Here is a 21,755-nt window from a genome sequence, read left to right as displayed (position 1 = left end):
GCCAAGTGTGCATCTCCCCATACCTTTCCCAGGGCATATAATCATATATAAACACACATTATAGGGAAGTTTTTAAGTCATTGTTTTACAAAAGTAGATTTCATGATGTATACATCTCTCCCTATTGCTTTTGTAAGTCAACAATAAGTTGTAGAAGTTCCTTCAGGTTCATTGGTATGGATTGAAATCATTCTTTAAAAAAGCTGCATACTCTTTCATGTCATAGGTAAACCACAATATATTCATTCATTCTCCCACTGATGAATATTCCTTTTGTTTATAGGTTTTGCCCCTATAAAAAAGGCTGCAATCCATTTTTCTTGTTCATATATCTTTACATTTGGTGCTTTTCTGTCCAGGGAAAGATTCCCAGAGGTGAGATTGGCTGTGCCACTAAGAATTTGGAAGGAGAAGTAACTCAGCAAAATGGAATTTGCTTTCTGGAAGAGGGGTACGACTGGTAAAACTAGAGACAAAAAAGGTCAAGCAAATATTAGATGGTTGCTGTCATGCTCTGAACATCAGATGTGCTCTAAAAATGCATGTTGATTAAAGGAATGAATGAGTGAAGGAATAATTGCAGAATTCCTTCTGTCCCCTTATTGTAAATCCTTCAGTGAAGTGATAAAAACAGATTGCTCTTGTTCTTCTGTTGTATAAACCCCATTCAATTTGCCTCTGGAATTTAGTGATCTGGGGATGACCAGCCTGTTAATTCATGGCTATTTCTTGTTACACTTATGTACCTAAGATTTATGCATGTTGTGATAACCTACCTGAATTCCTCAGGAGGTCAAGATGTCCAAGTCCCCCCAGACACTGCATCCTCAAGCCATTAGCATTCTCTCAGTCACTTCTACTCAGGACACCTATCATACCGTGTTAGTGCTGTTTAGTGATACATTTTCCCAAGGGTTCTTTTCCTTTTACGTCTCTCATGTTCTAGTCCAGTTCTGATTGAAAATTTTCCAGACAACTATAAGATGTCAGCACATTTAGTTATCTGACGGCCACTTTCCACATTTTCACTTCAAATATTTGCATTTTTATATCAAGACATAAATCTCTCCCTGGGTATTTATATACCAAATCCAGATTTGGATTAATTAATTTGGATGTATTACTCATAAAATGAAAGGACATTCTAGTTCTAGAATGAAACACTTACATTTAGATTATTACAGTTGAGAAAGCCAAGGCTCATTATTTCACTCACTTGCTAATTTCTAATGGCCCCTTGGTGTGCAAACTAGAAAACTTGAACAAATTAATCACCCATGAATTAGTTGACACAAAAAGCAGCAGAATTTCATTTCAAAAATTCATCAATATTAGGATACATTGTCCATAATATTTTAAAATATTCATGAATGACATTTTTTAACTGTGACCAAATTTGGTAAATTTGTCTATGCGTTCCATGAGTGTATGAATAACAGTGTACCAAGATTACAGTGAAAACATTTTTAAGTTTTTCCTGAGGTGTTTTTTAGGTTTTTTTTTTTTTTTTGCACTTCAGGAAATGATGAGACCACTACCTCTGCATAACCCAAGAGGAGGCCCCTCTTTTGCTCTGTCTTCAGTTAACCCTCAAGCACCCCTCAGAGTCTGTAAGTCACGGATCTCCTGTCTAAAGCTGGAACTGAGAGCCCTTAGGGACATGAAGGAAATAAGGTTTAAACGGCAAAACAGGGGAGGCTTCATTTTAAATGCTAGAGGGTGCAAAGAAGAAGATGAAAAAGAAAACAGGAGAACAACTACAATAATGAGAACAACTAATATCTATTGAGTGCTTACTAATTGATAGCAATTTACATGCCTATTGTATGTATCTGTACAGGAAGTTTGCAAAATTGGTTTGCAAGTATTACCATTTCCAGGAGGAAACAGACTCTGGCACATAAATTTCCCAGGTTACTCAATTAGTGAATTAAAGCTGTGGATTGGAACCTGGTGTGTCTGCCCCAAAAGTCCTTTATACAGTCAGACCTGCGCTTGCCTCTGTTCCGCCCCATCTCGGTTCTGCCTCCCAGGTAGGAAGGCCGACTGTGCCATTTTATACAACGGACTTGAGAGGGTGCCTGTTTTGGAGGGAACCGGGATCTTGGAACCAGTCCTCAATGGATATTGTATCACCATTTCCCTCTGTGCCAGTACTCCTCAGGGCCTGTGACGTTTGGGAAACTTGAGTGCTGCAGCAGGTAGAAGCCCTCTGTTTCTGTGGCCCATCATCTGCCCTTACCTCTTGCCCCCCCCCGCCCCTCAGTTCTAGTATCCAGATACCTAGCAGGGCTGCCTGCTGGAGGGGCCTCGGTTGGCTCTGGCCAATTCTTATGCTGCTTTTACCCTTGCCATGCCCTGCCTGGCCGCACTTTGCTCCAGTCTTCCCCACACCCTGCCCAGGAGTCATGCCCCTCGCCATATCCTCATCTCAAAGACCCATTTGATGGCGGGGTTCCTTAAACCTTGTTGGCCAGCTTGTGGGATGGAGGAAGTCACAGGGGAAGTGTCAATCAGTGCAGGAGACCCAACCCCTGCAGCACTTGGCCCGCTGGTCCAGGTACCTCGGCAGCATTGCTTCATGCACACCGGGAAGCACTTAACCTGCGGGTATAAGTCAGGACCACAGGCTGGCCTACCAGCTCCAGAACTGAATATTTATCTTCCTAATCTAATTTAAATATGGGACATAAATACAAGGTTTGTTGATTCCTGACTCCTGTATTGTCTGCTGCGTATTTGCAAGTATTGAGGACAAATATCACAGCCTGCCTACTGTTTCAATAAACAAAGGATACTGCCACTGTAAAGCCATCAGCCACTGCAGGCACTGCTGACGGTGCACCCTGAGGGAATTCAGGATGGAGAAAAACTGGATACTGGTCCTAGATAGTTAAGATGTATATGAAAGGAATGATTCAGTAAGCCCAGGCTCTTGCATCTTCCCATGCAGAGAAAATCACTAAAATAGTTAACTTGAAATGACTGTTTTTGTGATTAGCAGTAATCTCTTGATGTTCGACTACATTTTTTTTCCCCAGCAAATCTCCTAAGTATCCCAGTTCCTCCCTTAGGTCTTCAGAACAGTCCCTCAGAGCTCTCTGGGGGGCTGCCATCCCGGGCTACAGCTGAAAGCTGTCAGTTAACTGCGTTATGAACTTTCTGCAAATGAGCAAGGAGGTAAGACCAGATTCTGGTGTTACTCCGACAGCATTATATTTCCCTCCCAGAAGGCCTGTTTTGGAAACACCAAACCTAAGAACAAATAAACACTACTTTTTTGGGAAAATGACCTATAGCTCCTATTCCCTTTACAATTAGAGTTTTCAAGTTAAGCTTTGTTCACTGAGTGGCTGTCCTGTTCCTGCTGTTTGCCTATGACTGTGCACTGGACCATCTGCTCCATGTCCTGGTGATGCTCCCTAGTGGCAAACATGGTGAAGGTGCTTCAAGGACTTGTGAATGAGAAACGTTGCCTGCCATATCAGTAAACAAAGGATGTTGCAGCCATCAAGCCATCATCCCTGCTGGTGAGCCCTGAGGAAACTCAGGATGGAAACAGGATATCTGCCATCAAGCAGTCAAACTGCGGCCATCCCCAATGGTGCATTCTGAGGAGACTCAGGATGAAAGAGCACAGGGTACTGGCCTTAGCTAGCTGAACTGCATATCAAAGGAATGATTTTAATGACCCCAGACTTTTGCATCTTCCCATACCTAGAAAAGCACTGAATTCATTAATTGAGATATCTGGTTTTCTTTAATTAACAATAATTTTTTTGGCATTCTGACTTTCCTGGTCTTTGTTGCAAAAACTACATATCCTGGCTCCTCCCCTCCCTCTTGGGAGCCATCCCTCAGGGTGATTCCCGAGCCTGCCTCCCGGGCTTGAAGTCCTCAGAAAGTCTGCTAAATAAAACGTAATTCTCAACTTTACATTGTGCTAGATTGAGTTTCTAAATTCAGTCCTAGATTAATTTTCTAAATTATGTGAAATATATTTTATAACTGAAAATAATAAATTTATTTTTTAAATCGAAAAACATGGGTAGGATTTTTTTTAATGTTTATTCTAATATTTACTACTTGATGAAAATTATTTTACAGAGGTTTGTCTAAACATGGGAAAATTCACTCACTATAATTTCTAATTATGACCAAACTTGAAAGGCAATGGCCTTTCAGCATCCATGTCTTCTTATTGTTCAATATTCTTGAAAATAGAAGGCCCCACTAGTCCTTGTGGGCACAGTGCCTATCAGCTAACCAACTTCTTAATGGCACAGGGAACAAAACGCTTCACCATTACAGAGCTCGAAGGATACAAACCAGAGTTTGTTCAAAACATCTCTTCACTGTTCCAGCTCTATCGCAACTTGGAGGGTGGGAAATCACAATTTGTAAACCCAGGTTAGTGAAGGACACATTTCCCCATGGACCAAAATGTTTGATATTTTGCTTAAGAAGGGTAATGAATACACAAGGGAAAATGGAGAGTTTCATTGTAAAATGCCATACAACTGCTTTCATTTAGTTAATTACTTTTACCTTGTCTTTTCTTAGTAAATGGCTTTCAGAGTTGGTTGTTTCAGAACATCACATCAGAACAAAGTGTTTTTTCTGTTTCTGTTTTATTTTTATTGAATTTAAAATATCTTTGTTGTCAACCATTAGGCTGTCAAACTTCTGTCAATTTTTGTTCATCTGTTTTTAAAAATTGTCCAGAATTCAGTGGGCAGGACCCCCTTTCCAGGAATGGGTGTGCCCTAAGAAAGGACTTGTGACACTCAGTTCCATGTGGCTGGCTTCCTTTCCATCACGGGCCTCATCTGATGGATCATTCCTGGTTCTTACATATTTGGAACAGCTCCCCTTTCCTAAATAAACCCTCAACCTCTCTGGTCCCTGAGGCAGACTGCTCCTTGTTATGGAGATGATGTATCAATTTCTCACAGACAGATGTGCTTAAATATATTTATGAATAATATATTTTGCTATTCTAAATGTCTGCATTTGGTTCTGACACCTAAGCTTGCATTTTCTCAGAGTTGACAGAAGAAAACAAAGATGTCATGTTCTTAGCTTTCAGGTGTTAAAAGTTGCTGCCTCAGCATAGGACAAACATAATTAGAAAAAAAATTTACTGACTGAGCACCACCGCCTCTGATGGGAAAGGCAGAATTGGAGAAGGAACAAGAGTCAGACCTTTGTAAGGGCTGCTAGACTTGGGCCTGACTGGGTGGGTAGGCGAGGGAGTGGAGGCAGTGTTTGATAGAACTCTCTAGGTTAACTTTGGGAAACCCAGGAGTAGAATAACGTGTGCTGCTTTCTGCCTGGAGATCTGAGAGATGGTCAGTCCCACCCTGAGCTCCTATGCCACTAGGACCTCAGAAAGAGAGTAGAGGTGTGTATACGGGGCTGCCAGGAGTAGCAGACCAGGCTGAGGCATCTTCAGAGAGAACCCCACCCCACAGCAAGTGCCCTCCTGTGTGGCTGAGAGAGGGCCCACCGGCCTCCCCTGACAGAGGCCCGCAAGCATGAGCGGGCCTTGCCTGTGTTGGAGAGACGGATGGATTCAGGGATTTCAGGTTCAGAACAAGAAAGGGTTCTGTGACAGACATCCATGGAGATGTGGTCAATCAGCATGCACCAAGGAAGAGAAGTGACACCATCCAGGGACTGAAAGGGACCACATCTCAGCAGATGTCAGGGACCAACCATTTGCCCTGGAGTTAAGTCCACCCTGTGTAATCGAGAGAGGGAAAATATTGAATTTCACTGAGACTATTCCTAAAAACAAGTTTGTACTTAAGACCGGCAATTCCAAATCAACTTAGCTATTTTAGGACTCATACTGGAAAAATACGGTACCAAACAGAGGTTCAGGTGAGCTGTAGGAAAGTAAAGTTATATTTTGCACACCCAAGTTTGTGACCTGAGTACGTCTACTAGTCATTGGATTATAAATTGACTTCCGGGGATGTTTCCCTAAATGTGCCAGCCGGTTGAAGTGTCTGTTTTCTTTGGCAGTCATATTTATTGGCATAGCTAAATCCCTGGCTGTTTTAGCTTGTATGTCTGACTTTTAATGAGCTTTATTTGTCTAAGTCCAAGCTGGAGAGATGCACCCACTCTCAGGGTACTGGCAACCACAAAAGGCAGAATCTGCAGAGCTGAGGACAGAATCTGACATGGTGACATGTCTCATATGAGGCTCTCCTGGGGTCACATTAATGTGAGCACTTGGATGGAAGCCCTGAAACCGAGAGCATAGAGGCTCCGTCTTACTTACATTTTCATCAAGTATCCAGATTGGTTCATGAGGGCATAAGTTCTCAATAAATGTTGAAAAAACTGAGCCAAACTCAATGGATTTTCCCTCTTTTTGATTCCTAATGTCTTTCCCAACCTTGCTAACTTAGCCCTTTCCTCCCAGACAGCACTTTCCTCTCTGGAGAGGGTGGCGCCCCCACGAGGGCTTGCTGTGCTGCTGCTTCGAGAAGCACAGCATCAGGCACCCAAGTTCTCAAGTCCACTCCTGCCTAGGCCAGAGACTGAGGACACAGGAGGCAAACACTGGAGGAGGGGAGAGGCAGGAAAGACCAAATGGGACCACGCAGCCCAACTGCAGAGCAAGTCATTTGGCAGGGGCTTATTTTAAACTTCACGTCTCAGTGACTCTCTGTGGAAGAGAAAAAATTCACCTATCTTGAGTATAGTTCTCCACAAAGAGGAGTCTGTGTCTCGGTGGCAGAATGCAGGAGGACATTCTCATTGGATCATCTCAAACCCATCTGCTGTCCCTGAGCATGTGGGCATCAGAGGCTGACTTAGTGGTTCTTAACAGTGGACAACTTGGCCCTAGGGGACATCTGGCCATGTCTGGAGACATTTTGGCTGTCACAGCTGTGGGGAAAAATGCTACTGGCCTCTAGTGTGTAGAGACAGAGGATACTGCTAAACGTGTTTGACCCCAGCAAAGAATAATCTGGTCCAACATGTCAATAGTGTTACTGTTAAGAAACCCTGGGTTAACATTTTAATTCAAATTGTATTAAAAATGTAAATATTCAAAAAACAATTTACTGGTGTGTGTTAGTTACACCTCAGGCACGACAGCCATAGCAAGATTACCACACTGAATGGACAATATTTAAAACATCACTTGATAAGTAATTGACAAAATATGACCCTTGCCTTTGTCAGAAGTTTGTGGAAGTGGTAATAAAGAGGATAAGCAGTGATCTTGGCACCCACCAAGTGTAAATGCTCTGCATATTGCGACTGGTTGCTTTGCTGGTGAAGCCTGTAGATTCTGTTGCACTGCAAGGGATGCCTTGGTGCATGGGCCACACCTCCCCCTTGGGGAGTGAAACACTCCCAGAGGCTGCGCTGAACACTCTCAGCTGAGTCCCTCCCTAAACACTGCCCTTGCCTGGGATGAGCAGCCTTGCCCAAAGTCACCTCAGGCACCTCCTCAGTCAGCCTGAGGCTAATGACTTGTCTGAGAAGGAATGTAATGGATTCGAGGCTCTGCCGAGGTGCCCTCCTAGCCCCTGAGCTCCCAGTGGGATCACCTGAGGCTTTTGTGTGCCTGCAGTGTGGTCGCTCCTCCCTCTGCCCAGTCCTCAGCCCTCCCTCCCCCTCACCAGCCCTTGGTGCTGAGGGCCCTCCCCAGTGAACCTTCTCAGAGTTTGTTTCCCAGGGAACCCGCATTGGGACATGCACAGATATAATAATTTTGGGCAAATTTAACAGTGCCATGTAAAGATCTCTTTAGGACACATTAAGGTTTCAGAACAGTACAGAACAAACCAGGTGATAATTCATATGAGAACATATTGTGTTCCTGTAGCTCAAGATGGTTGGAGGGATAGTGAAAGAGAAAGTACTTTCAATGGATACAAAGCTACTCCTTGAAATGATGTATGATGACTGACTGGAAGTAGAATGTGGGTAAACAATGTGATGTCACTGGACCAGTCCCTTTCTTATTTAAAAATTTCAGTTTCTGTTTTTTTTTGCTTGTTTGTTTGTTTGTTTTCCTACAAATATCCATATGCCATTTATTGAAACTGACTAGGTGGGCTATTATGACATGGGAAGGACTCTGTAGTAAGTACAGCCTGCCCACTCACCTTACAATTCTGTGTTCAGAGAAGCCCGTCACTTCCCCTTCATTTGATTTATCATCTTTAGTAGCAATATATGCTTAAATCATAAAGAGACAGGGTAAAATAGAGAACATTTTTTTCTACTTCATTGTGTATTTCTAATGGGGGGAAAGTTTAGCAAAGGCCTTTCAGCTTTTCCACATAGGAATCTGCATTTTTATGTAAATTATATTTATAAAATGGGATTTGTTCTCCAAATTCTCTTATGGTCTGTATGGTCTCTTATGATTCATTTCATTTGCAGACACTACAGAAGATATGAAAAGTGTTGCTATGCAAGACTAAGGGCACTGATTTTTTTCTGTTATTGATTATAATAATGATGTAGATGCATATCAATAACATATGCAGAGCAAACAATAGGTGTGTGGGTTGAATGGGGAATTGGAAATAAAAGTGGAGATTGAATTATATTCCAGTTAGGCTGCTCATCTTTGTAGTGCTTATTCTTTTTTTTTTTTTTTTTTTTTTTCGCGGTACGTAGGCTTCTCACTGTTGTGGCCTCTCCCATTGCGGAGCACAGGCTCCGGATGCGCAGGCTCAGCGGCCATGGCTCACGGGCCTAGGTGCTCCACGGCATGTGGGATCTTCCCGGACCGGGGCACGAACCCGTGTCCCCTGCATTGGCAGGCGAACTCTCAACCACTGCGCCACAAGGGAAGCCCTGTAGTGCTTATTCTTTAAGAATTTTAACCCCCTAGGGACTTATTTCATGTTGGCATTCAGTCAGAAGGCACTGCATTACACACCTGTTTCTATTTCAATCTAATTGAAGGTTATTTTATTCCTGATGAGTGCCCATATTGTTATAATGTATGAAATATGATTTATATTGGAATAACGCAAGACTAATTTTTTTTTGCTACCAGTTATCACACTCTTGTATTTATGTCACACTCCTTCCTCCTCTGATAAGGCAAAGTGCTTTCATAAAATCTCATTTATTTTCATAAAATTTCTGAGGGATAGATTGGGCAGGTTTAAACTTTTTTTTCACTATGGATTAGGAAGTTGGACTTAGATAGTGTTGCCCTTATACCACATATTGGTTTGGGGCACAGTAAGTTGCCATCATACTTGGTGGCAACCAGAAGATTAGAAGAAAAAAAACAAAAGTTTAATTTCTGTGAAGGTCAGAATATACAGCAGAACTCCATCAAAGCCAGTTTTATCAATTGTCTATTTGTCATTATTTGACTTGAGGCTGACTTAAAACTTTTATTTTCATTCTTTGTGGATATTGTTCTTTGGGGTTGTTTCTTTGGTCACGCTGAGTGGCTTGTGGGATCTTAGTTCCCCGACCATAGATCGAACCCACACCCACAGCAATGAAAGCACAGAGTCTTAACCACTGGACCAGCAGGGAAGTCCCTGGATATTGTTATATAAACCCTTTCTTGGGGAACGCATTGAACTTGCCAGAGAAGAACAATTGAAATGAATCTTGATAATTGCAAATGAACCTGATCTGTTGCTTAAAGAAGGTCCAACACAAACTCTACTTGAAACTAAATATGAGCAGTGAGTCCTACTATCTGGAGGTTTAGAATACACATGAGCAGGGCTTTAATATTTGTAGTACAAAACATGGTTTTAGCTAAAGGAATATAAAACGAACAAAAACCAAATTTATCTCTGGGGTCTGTAAATATTTTTAACTCCAATTTCATCTTCCTGTTCTGAGTGGGATGGAAGGAGTAAGTGTCCAGAGTAATAAAGAACTTCTGGAAAAATATCGAAGAGTTTTGAGACCCTGAAAAGACTATTGTGAAAGGACCAAAGACTCAAATTTTAAATGAAGGCTCCATCCTTTGTTATTGATGGCATGTATGCAGCAGGCAGATAATAAGGTCAACTTACTGGTCTTGGTGGTGAACCACTCAGTTCACTATGCTTAGGTTCTTCAATTCATGAATGTTCTTTTATGCTTTTATATGGAACTAGCTTAGTCAGTTGAGCAAGAAGACCAGGCCCTTTTAAAGAAAACTGCTTTACTCTGTATTCAAGGCTTTTCTTTCTTTTCTTTTTTCCTTTTGTTGCACAAATTGTTCTTTTCCTTTTTCAATCAACAGGCAGCCTTGGCTATGGCCATCCTGTGTTGAGGGCACTGAGATGGCTTTGACACAGGAGCAGTGAGTGGGGTCTCCATCACTCACACGCTAGGACTCAAAGGATGGGGATGATTTCAGTTTGCGGAGGTGCAGCACGGTTATCTGAAAAAGTGTTCTTGTATCTGAAATGAGTATTCCAATGACTCATTAATATTCTCACTTTACTCACATTAAACCTATCCTGACGAAAGGAATTTTTCTTACAACTTTATTCTCTGTTGCATGTAATAAATAATGAAATTTATCAACAAGGCATTTCCAGTTATAATTAGCATCTGTGATGCCTATGTGAAGAGGGAATTCAAAGTTTCTCTACACTGATACCCCTTTCATAACCCTCTAGAGAGAAGTTAGGGCAAGAGCAACCACTCTCAAAAGCAGATGTGTTGTGCAAATGCTAGAACATCCTGGAAGGTTTTTTTTTTCCCCCCCTAGAGCTGGTGTCCCCTAGGTGGGTTGCATGGATGTGTTTTCTTCTCTGTGTCTGGACTTAAGAATCTGGGCTCAATCAGCCCTAGCCAGCTCTCACTTTCACTTTGCCCACATGCAGCCAAGTTTACTACTACCATATCAGCCTGAAAAACCTAGGGCAGGTGGCCTGGTCCACTTTAATATAAGTTGAGTATTGAGTAATCAGCTCCTTCTTTCCCCTTGTCTCCATCTCCAATATCCCTGGCCCTATGGGATGTGGATTTTCTTTTTCTTTGAGTTTTAAGATTCAAGATTTGAGTCTGGGTTTCAGGGGAAGAAGGATCCCCAAGCCTCTAACCAAGGCAAAAAACGGAATTTTCCTGTGGTCCAGCCCAATATCCTAGTTCCTACAATGGATTTTGGACCCAAAACTTAAGCTAAATAATAAAGTATTTTGCATCTCTTTGCCTTCTTTATATATAACCATAGTGTTCTCAGGAAGAAGGCTGTATTTTACTGTGATCTGGTGGAAAGAGAATTAGACAGACTTGGCTCTGCCACTGTAGTAAATGATTCAAACAAGTTATTTCACTTGAGCCTGAGTTTCCCAACTGTAAACTTGTTGTTAAACACTCTTTGGTTGTGAGGATTTATTACAATTTATTAAGATTTAAAAATTATCTAGTACAGTGCCAGACACAGAACGTGTGTCTATAATATGGAAACAAAGATGAAATGAGCACATTCTAGGCTAGGAAAAATGTTTGGCTACTATTAGATTTATTATATAGAAATGTGCTTTCTGCATGTTTGTAAGTGTCTAGCATTCCACTAACAAAGCCCAGGGGTGAGTACTCCTCAGGGCTGCAGGAGCCTGGAGGAATGAGGAATAAAGAAGAGGTCACAGGACTGTGAAGCTCTCTTAAGGCCGAGCAGGCAGCAGTGGCTGGCTTGGATGAGCATGATAGCTTTGTGAAGCCCCTGAAGATGAAGTGAGGAAGTGAGGGTATTTATCATGTCCAAATGGTGAGGCAAAGTGGAAATGAGAGAGTGAACAGCTTCTGGGGAAACTACCATACTAAGTCATGTTTGCCACCTGCTGGGGGTAGATTTATGGCTTACACCACACAGGACTTGACAGAGTGGGATTCCTGGGGCAGGGTCTGCATGTCTATCTGTGCATAGGATTTGTTTCCAAGGCTGCATCCTGCTTTCTTCCTGAGCATATTCCACCTCTATCTCAGGTATCTGTTTTTCTCCTCTCTGTCTTAAAGTCTTCTGACCACCATCACTCTTATCCTCTTTGACTTTCCAAGAGCTGCTGAAACTTAAAAGTCTCTAGTAGGCAGTCCCCATAGAGCGTGCTGTTGGGCTGCTGGCCCCGCAGATGAGGCCTCACTCTTGTTGTGGATGCTGTGAGTCTCCTCAACATCCATTAACATCCTCCCCCATTAGCGTCGACCTTGTCTCCAGCCTGGCTTGCTGTAAACCCAGAGGGCAATTCCCTCCTCCTAGTTGCAGTTCTGGTCATTTACAACAAAGCCAGTCAGTGCCTGGCATGCTCCCAGCTACAAGGGTGAGTTTAGGGTGGTTCAGTCACTGAAAATGTGAGGAATTCTGTTCAAAGGTTGTAGAACTCAAGCTCTGTGTCCTACTGGTAAAGTGAGGAAACATCAGTAGCATTCCTATGGCTGAGGTGAGGCCACTTTGGGATGGCCCTGACTGTGAAGGAAGGGCGCTGTGTCCTTATGACATCTCTGTATAAACCAACTTCAAGGCTCATCCAGCCTCTGGACTTCCCAATAAGACAGACTAGTAAGTTCCTTTTGGACATTTATTCTTAATTGCTAATGTGAACATCTTAATGGATGTAATTATGGGTATGTGCCTCTGTGTACACCAGATCTCAGGAACTCCTCATTATGGATGAGAGTGCCAGTTGGGACTCAGGTACCACAGGTAAGGCTGCCAGAAAGAGAAAGGAAGATGCACAAAAATGTGTGCTGCACAGGGTTGAAGAAGCTGCATGGAAACAAAATCCTCACTCTTGCAAAGATGACAGGTAGCTCAAAGGCTCAGAAAGGAACTTGTTTTTGGTTAATGCACTAAAGCAAAAATCTACCAAAATATAACTTTCTGGGAAAAAAAGAATTATTTTAAGATCTGACTTTACAGTTTCAATTGTAAACCTCCCTGTCTCACCAAAGCTTTCAGCTGATGTTTTTAACACAAAAACCTTGTGCACCTTGTGTCCTGGTGGCAAACAGGAAACAGTTTTCAGTTTTACCTCTGGGTTGACATGGTACAGAATAAGAGTAAAACAATCCATAAGCTAAAACAGGAGCTCAGAGTCAGAGGTTAATCTGAATCCATGACTCCATCCCTCTCAATGTTTGGAGTAGCTAGAGGAATGATGCACTATCCTATCTCCGCTCGTGGGGTGTCAAGCTTATTTTATTTGACCGGCCAGAAAGGATTTTTTTTTTTTTTTGGTAAGACCATATGAGTTACATATAGGAGGGAAAAATTACAATATACATACTTTTGAATTTGTACAGATACCAAACAAAATAATCTCAATCTAGCATGAGCTAGATTAAGGGTGGTGCTATTTCCAATTCCAAATTGAAGTCAGCAGGGAATAAGTTATTACAATTGAACAATTTTGAGTTTAAATATTTTCATCAGTCATGTTGTTGTTTTAAGCCACCTCTTGTGTCACTTTAGGGATGGACACCATTGGTTGTGTTTTCCTGGTTCAAATTCTAGAGGATGCACATTTGTCTATGTTCTCACATTGGCTGCAGCCCATTCCTTGCGTTTCATATTTAGGAAAGTGGATATCTCTTTGTGAACCTAACACTTTGAGCTTGGGTTTACTATGTACCAGAAGTAACTGAATTTATTCTGTAAGTATAAAAAGACTAGGTCTTATCTAGAACAAAAACGTCAGAAAAGGAAAATGTCAGAGTTGTAAGGTGTAGCTTTTCAAGTTTATTTTCAGGTTTGATACAGAAAAGAGAAACAGCTATAATATGTCTGCATTACTAGCATCATACGATTTATTTTTCATAGGAAAATACAAATGAAATGGACCTTGAACTGAAAGTTATTTATTAACCAAATTTAAATTTAGACCTTATGGCAGGAAATATGGAAAAAAGGAAGAGCTGTCTCCAGCCATACTTAGCCACGTGCTAGCTGAGCACCCCCACTTCCCTCAGGCTTCTCCGGCGAGCACTCCCTTTACACATCTCTTTCATAAAAATCCCCACCCCAATCTCCAACCAGGCACAGTAATATGTACAAATAATATATTAAAAATACATATACACACCACTATTCTTATTCCCAAGTGGAGATTTTGGGGTGTATATTTCAGATATGTAAAAACAGTGCTTTTCTGTTACTCTTATTTTTGTCTAACTTGAATATTTGCAGCTGAGAATTCAGCCCAAGTGTTATTTGTGCTGAGAGGGTACTCAACTATGGAATCATAGTTTATCTGCTGTCTGTGAATCTATCCCATAGAGGTGGATTTCAATTAGATTGAGAAGTACTGAGAGATGAGTTTTTTCATTCTGGAAAGGGTTGATTTTGGCACTGCTCGCTGGAGTTTCAGTCTCCTCTCGCATGGTAGATGTATGTCTCTAACCTCCTCGAATAGTTTCATGATCAATAGTTTCTTGTCTTTCAGGCGTTCTCTAGCTGGGGTTCTTGGGGACTGATGAAGCAGCTTCTGGCGAAAACAACAGGAACCCACACCCAGAAGCCAGAGTCTTCTCTCTGCCCCTGTGGATTATTAGGCTACATTTTGCTGATTTTCTTTACTGCCCCCTTGGAAAAACCTCTCTCTTCATTATAATATATTTCACCTCCTTCCCTCCTTCCTTTTTCCACTTGTGGAGAAGCAGGGAAGAATGCCAGCTCTGGGGTCTGACTGCCTGGGCTGAATGCTGCTTCCAACACTCTGGCCCTTAGAGCAAGTCCCTGGATCGCTCTGAATTGGTTTCCTTATCTGTAAAAACATTTGCTGTTGTGAGGATTCAATGAGTTCACATGTGTAAGGCATTTAGAATAGTGTCTGGCACTCTGCAATTGCTCATAAATGTTAGTCAGTAGTTATTAATAGCTAGTAGTTATTTTGACTCTATGCATGGCATTCTGAGGGCCACAGAGGTGGGAAAGGGACAACTCTTGGTTCCAGGCAGGAGAAAAGACAGCTCCTCAGGAACCCAGAGGCCCCACATTTGGAGGAGACCTCACTTTCCCATCCTTATTCTTTGCCCCCATGTTTCATGCTGTCCTATCCCTGCCTTTGTCTGAGGAAGAGTCTTCCAAAGCTCATGCCTTGACTCCCAGGTGCTGTGACTGACATGTTCTATGAGGTGTGTCCTTCAGAACCCCCCACCCCACCCCTCAAGCCCTTGACACTTTGGTTCTCTCTAAATGGCTGCAGAGACCCCTTAACTCTGGAAAAATCTTCCTTCCTTGCCTACACCAACTAAGTCAAATAGCTAGTGATATTTACTAAACTCTTAAGGTACCAAATTATTTTCAGGTTGAATGTTTCCCTTCTATCCTTAATTTCAGTCTAAATTTAAGCACGATTTACCTCAATTTTTCTTAAAACTGAGAAAATTGTTTTAAGAAATAGAAAATATCATAAAAATCATAAAATAACCAGAACACTTATGTAGATAAACATTTCAATTAATATATTCTATATAAAAAAGAATGCTTCATAGTTGATACACAAAATAGGTTATTTTCCCTTCCCCTTTCTTTATAAACAAACTCATTTTCTTTTTCTGATAATAGAACCTACACATGGACATTGAAGGCAATTTAGAAAACAGAACAAAGAAAAAGTATGAATTACCCACAATCCCATATGAAGTGGGGCACTTTTAATATTTTCATAACCTCCACGAATTAGAAAAAAATGCTATTGCTGCATTTCTTTTTTGAACATCTATTGTGTATAATTTAATTCCCATTATTTTTATTGCTGTAAATATATCTCTTCCACTTAAATTGTAAGTGTGCAAAAAACTTAAAGTTTAAAATTTTTGCATAGATGAGGGCAATTATTAAGTACAAACCTAGATGCTTTCAAGGATTTTTAAAATCAATGTTGTGGAAAGAAGAAAAAAAGGAAGGGACAATGGACAATTCCTCTTGTAATCCTTCTGGTCAAAATTATAATTAATTTTGGAGTCAGATTCACTCATTCCAATCATCTTATTATTTCAATAATGAGGAAACAGAGGCCCAGGGAGCTAATATGCCTTGTTCAAGTTCACATGCTTTCTTAGTTCTCTCTTTTGCTGAATTTTCCTGTCAATGATACCTGCATTGGCTCCTCCACTTTTTCTGGGTAAGTTACACAGATTCTGCTTTTCTGACAGTGCATGTGAGTAGGTTTTCCTGGAAATGTGATGTGAATCTTCTATCTTCTGTATTTATAATAGTTTTTTTTTAGGTTAACTTATTCAATATCCATTCTATCTTGATGATTTCATTTTCTGAGAATTTGTCATTGCCTTGTATGATCTAAAGCTGATGGGTGCATTTAGAACCATAATTTCAAGAACTATCCTGGGACATTTATATTCAAGCAGTTTCTTTGTGAAATGCTTTCCCATCATTCCTGGCTCTCAGCCAGGAATAGATGGCTTACTATGCCTCAGAATTTAACAAATTCCCAGTTGAAGAGTCAGCATCTAATTGAATTAATGAAACAGTATAGATGGATGAGAAATATATTGGCCACACCAAAAAATGTCAGTATAATCTCTGAACAGAATTCAGGGAAGCTCAAAATACTCCACAATTTCCAAAATCATTCACTGAAAGCCCATTAGTCTTGGGTTCAGCACTGTACTGCAGAAGTCAATTATTATTATTAAAACATTTTAATCTGGGCAATTCCTGCATTTCAGCTCTCATATTACTGTTGTCTTGTCTTTTTATTGCTAAAACCAATCTTGAAAGAAAAGAAGTTGTTACCTGTACTATAGTTGCGTTTACCATAGCCTGTTGGTGATTGTTTTCTGGCTCTTTTATGATTCCTTTTTTTTTCTTTTTGATGTGGACTATTTTTAAAGTCTTTACTGAATTTGTTACAGTATTGCTTCTGTTTTATGCTTTGGTTTTTTGGCCGCGAGGCATGTGGGATCTTAGTTCCCCGACCAGGGATGGAACCCCCACCCCCTGCACTGGAAGGAGAAGTCTTAACCACTGGACCTCCACGGAAGTCCCTGTCTTCTGGCCCTTTAGAAATAGATATTTTCTTTTTCTTTTTTTATTGAAGTATAATTTACATACAATGTTATGTCAGTTTCAGGTGTACGAAATGGTGATTCAAAATTTATATATATTATGAACTGATCACGATGATGAGTCTAGTAATCTGTCACTGTGCAAAGTTATTACAATATTATTGACTATATTCCCTATGCTGTACATGACATTCCCATGAATTATTTATAACTGGAAGTGTGTCTCTTAATTCCCTTCACTATTTTGCCCAGCCCTGTACCCCCTGCCCTCCAGTGACCACCAGTTTATTCTCTGTATTTATGAGTCTGCTTCTGTTTGTTTTATTTGTCCATTGTTGGTAATTTCTTTCCAGTGTAATATTGCTATTTCTGTGCATCTGTACAGAATAGATTACTTCTAGGATTTATGAATTAAGGAGACACATCTAGATTTCAGAAGAAACAGATTATCCCTGAAAATTCAAATCAAAGGTAAATCAATAGGCCTTGAGGCAAAAGTCAAAAGTAGTTTGGAGGAATATGAAAAGAGGTGGTTGAGTGAAAGTTGCTGGTGAGTTCCTAGAGGTACCCAAGCATAAGTAGGACCTGAAGATCAGAAGAAATTAGCTTTGGTGGGTATCTAGGAAATTCATTTGGGGGAGCTAAGCCTGGGGTGGGAGCAGGGTAGTTTAAAAATGGGAATACAAATTTCTTGGGAGCAGAGGGAGAGAAGGATTTGGTTGGAAAGGGGCTGAAGTTTTGAAAGGCCTGAGTAAAATTCTTCCTGCTGGCCAAGGAATTTTGTTTTTGTTTTTCCCTATGATTGTAATGCAAAAACAAAACCAAAAAATCCCACATTTAACAATACAGAAAATTAACAATTATATCATTTTTTTCTTCTGGGGTTTTTATCTTTAAATACACTAAAATATAATGATTTTCTGAGCAAATTATAGATGACACATTTCAAAAATGACAAAAATTGCAAAGCACACTAAAATTTCAAGTTTTATATTTTAATTTTTTTTTCTCAGAAAAACCCTAAGGTTTTTCCTAAAGTATGAAAATAACTAGCAACTTTATATCTCTCTACGAGGTAGAAATTCTTAGAACCCAAGAATTTCTCTATTTTCTTTATTCAAATATCTAGTGTGTTGGGTGGCAAGCACTAAATTGGGTGCACCTCTAGATAAGACCTTGTAGAACAAAGCTGGTCAGGGTAGTCTGTGGAACTAGGCACCAATTAGTTTAGTGGAAACTTTGGAAACCATTGTCAAGTAGACATCTGATAGTGCCCTATTTTTCTATGTTCTGTTCCCCACCAGTTCTCCTCCTCAGACTTAATAATGTTCTCCTTGGGCACCAGAGGATCTGTCTCTTCACTACTTCCACCCCACCTAACCCCAATCTAATTTGTGCTCACTCACTATAATTTAAGAGACAACCATGATGGAGAAGGATCTAAAAACCATGCCATAAAAGGAAACCGCAACCTTATTTTATGATGATGAGATTTAGGAGACACAGGGAAATGGGCTTCAGATGACTGAGGGGATGATATATAGCTTAGGTAGAAGATTCATTTTCCTTTTGACAGAAGACAGAACCAAGATCATTTGATAGAAAACTTAGTGAGGTTGCCTTTTATCAGTTTATATGCATTGTGTAAAACTTTAGGGAAATTATTTCAGGAAAAATTATTGACCTATTGCTAAGTGAGTTTAGTCATAAATTGGATTTCTAAGGGATATCGTAGAGGGCAATTCTGTTTTAAATGGGAGCGTTGAACTGAGTATCACCTCAAGTTTTTCCAACCCTAAGATTCTCTGAGAGCTGAATATCAGTAAGGACTCACATAAGATTAAGCTGCATTTTCCATGGTCCCAGTAAACAGTTTGGTAGCCCTAGGAGTGGAACTAAAGAAAACTGATGGTGAGAGTGGCCTTGGGTGAAAATTGTCATGGCTGAGGAGGAAGGGCATGACATTATGTGACACTATAGGGAGCAGTGGTTAAAGACTGAATTTGGAGTCAAGGCCTGATGGGAGGTGAGTGAAGCCAGAAGACTGATGGACTAGAAGAGTATTTTGACGATTTCTACCTCTCAGTTTCAGTAACCTTGAGCTTCTTGGAAAAATGGTGTTACTTGCTTAATTAATAACTAGTACAAGATTGGTATTGGCAGCACTGTACTATGTTTCAAGAGCATTTTATTACTATAATGGATATAGTTGCATAGGGGTGTTCAGTGGGGTTTTCTGTAGCCAGAGTGGTCTTGATGTGAGTATTGATTCCTCCTCCCCATGGTCTGGCCAAGGCAGGGTGACGCATCAAATGATGTCTGTCTATACCAGTGGTTTTCACTCCCACCTCTTTGGGTGCAGGCATCTTCTCAAAGCAGTAAAACTCTTTAGGGGAAACCTGCTGAGGTTGCTCCCCAGAATAACCTCTGTGCTTTTCTCTCTAAGGATTGTGGGAACTTTCTGGCTCCCCTCTTGTGCCCTCCCAGAGCCGTAGTATAGCCACATATTCTCTGTGTATTAGGTATGCTGTACCATAATCCTTAAATTTCCACAGCTCTGGCACTTAACATGAATCACAAGCTGTTTAGTACCTCAGTGGAGAAGGAGGGCATCCCCATAGTTATGAGAATTGACCTAAAGTAATTTGGTCACTTACCATAACTAGGTTCTTGTTAATATGTAATATAGTTGCCAAAGAAATTTAAAGTGGTGACGGTTGGCTATGATCTCTCTATTATATTATAACAAAAGAAAATTTATGCCTCATATACAGAGGTGTATTAAGCTAAAGTTTATTAGCATATGATGTCTTCGATATTTCCTACAACTTATCCTATAGGCTCAATAAAGTCCCAACTCTTCATTCACTTAGGTGCTCTGACCATACCTTGAATGAAAGGTTCACTTGAAACAGACACAACAGCATTACAGAAGTGGGATTCTTTTATTCTTATATCAGACATTCAGAAATCCTCTCATTATCGATGACTAGGCAAAGGACAGATTAGGGAATAAAGACTCAAGTTTTATCTCTAAAGGTGAAAGATAGGTAGATTTTTATAACTTCTTCATCCAAGGATGGGGAGCATATCTCAAGTATTTTAGTCAGCTCACATGCCATAAATGTTTGCCTGTTTCACCAATAAGAGCCAGTTTCTAATATTTATATTCTAAATACTAAAGCCATAAGTTCCAGTTGTAAAGACCCATGTCTGATACTCAGTATGATAATTGCCAAAGTGTCAATAGTTGATTTGCACAGGATAAAAGAAGTACTTATAATAGCAATTTCTAGAGTATGGACCTTTTTGATATAATGTTAGTTGACCACTCCGGACTGTGCATTCTTGATTAGGGCAACTGCCTCTAGACTTAAAGTTTTAACCAACTGCTAGAAATATATTATCACATGGTCCATGCTGAAGTATTTAGAAGTCCATTATAGTCTGCTATCAACTTCAAACCTTACAAGTGCTTCTCTGGAGACTATTTTCTGAGGTTGAGGATATAGTTCAAGGTGCTCTTCCTGTCTTTTTCCCATCAATGTAAGAGGAAGGGACCAACTCCAATTTCTAAACTGCAGAGACTCTGTTCTCACCGAGAAGAAGACCCTGCTGTATTCCCCCATCTAACCATGTACCTATAGTTGTTGGGGAGTGTATGAGTGAGAATTATTGCCATAAAGGTTTTGCTGGAATATAATCAGCAAATAAATCACAGAGTGTAGTTGAAACCCACAGGGGAAGTGGAACTTACATAGTAAAGCAATCAGTAAAATTTTGTCTGTAGTTTCAGCCATGCTTTCCTAGGGCAACTGTTTTCTGGCTCAGAATCTAGGTTTACTCTCAGAATTTAGGCTCCCCATGTAGTTGCCCTGTTTGTGCAGTGGCGACTACCCTTAGGATAAAGAAAGAAGAGGAAAAAAAAAAGAAAGAAATCCTCCCCTCCTCCCAACACTGTGAGAAACACAAGAGTCCAGTTCTCCATTCCTCTTGCTAGAGGGAAGGGTTTTCCCTTAAGATTTTGGGTGCCCACTACATGGCTGCCAGTACTACTGCTGCCACAGCATTGCCATTTTGAGACTGGGGCTGGCCTCAGGGAAGGCCAGGAGATGGAAAAAGAAAAAGAGAAAGAAAGGAGGGAATCTCTGCATACCCATCAGCGTTCAGAGGACCTCTTTTCTGGCTCTCCGGCTAAAGAGAGGGTGTCTTAGCAGCTGTATTTTTCCTGGAGTTTCCACTGTTTTTTTCCTGGAGTTTTCACTGTTTTTCCTGGAGTTTCCACTGTTCATACCTGTTGCACAGTTCTGGGACTTGGCCCACTTTTGAGTGAAAACCTAGAGATAAATGAGAATACATGCTTCTGGCCATTATTCATGTTTTGATTTTTCTTCCTGGCTGTTCTTCTACATTTTAATTTTCAGAGTTTTCAGGTAGTTGCTTTTGTATTTTCTCAGAGTGTATGGCTGTAATCTGTTAGGAGAGATAGTCCATACTAGGCTTATTCCATCTTGGTTGGTACTGGAAATCAGCAATTTCTTCTAAATTGTTAATTGTTACAGTAGAACCAGTAGTGTAAACCTGACAGTTTTTTCCCCCTTTTTTGTAATGCAAATGAATGACTGAGGCTTTGCTAGGCATCCATTTCAAAGCTGGCTATCACTCCCATCTATCCCAGGAATGCAGTAAACGCTGCCGGTCACAGGACCTCGCCTCACTGAGGTTTCTTTGTTTTAGAGATTTTGACTGATTTGGATAACTGACATTTGGGCAAC

At 40.7% G+C, this 21,755-nt stretch overlaps 1 pseudogene; it reads left to right on the top strand.

Moving 5' to 3' along the window:
• The window catches only part of LOC103070609 (hsp90 co-chaperone Cdc37-like), a 64,268-nt pseudogene that overhangs the window by 22,409 nt on the left and 20,104 nt on the right, over positions 1–21,755 (top strand).

Source organism: Lipotes vexillifer, unplaced genomic scaffold (genome assembly GCF_000442215.2).
Source record: "Lipotes vexillifer unplaced genomic scaffold, Lipotes_vexillifer_v1.1 scaffold266, whole genome shotgun sequence".
NCBI classification, from domain to species: domain Eukaryota; kingdom Metazoa; phylum Chordata; class Mammalia; order Artiodactyla; family Lipotidae; genus Lipotes; species Lipotes vexillifer.
This window is presented reverse-complemented; position numbering and strand designations above follow the sequence as displayed.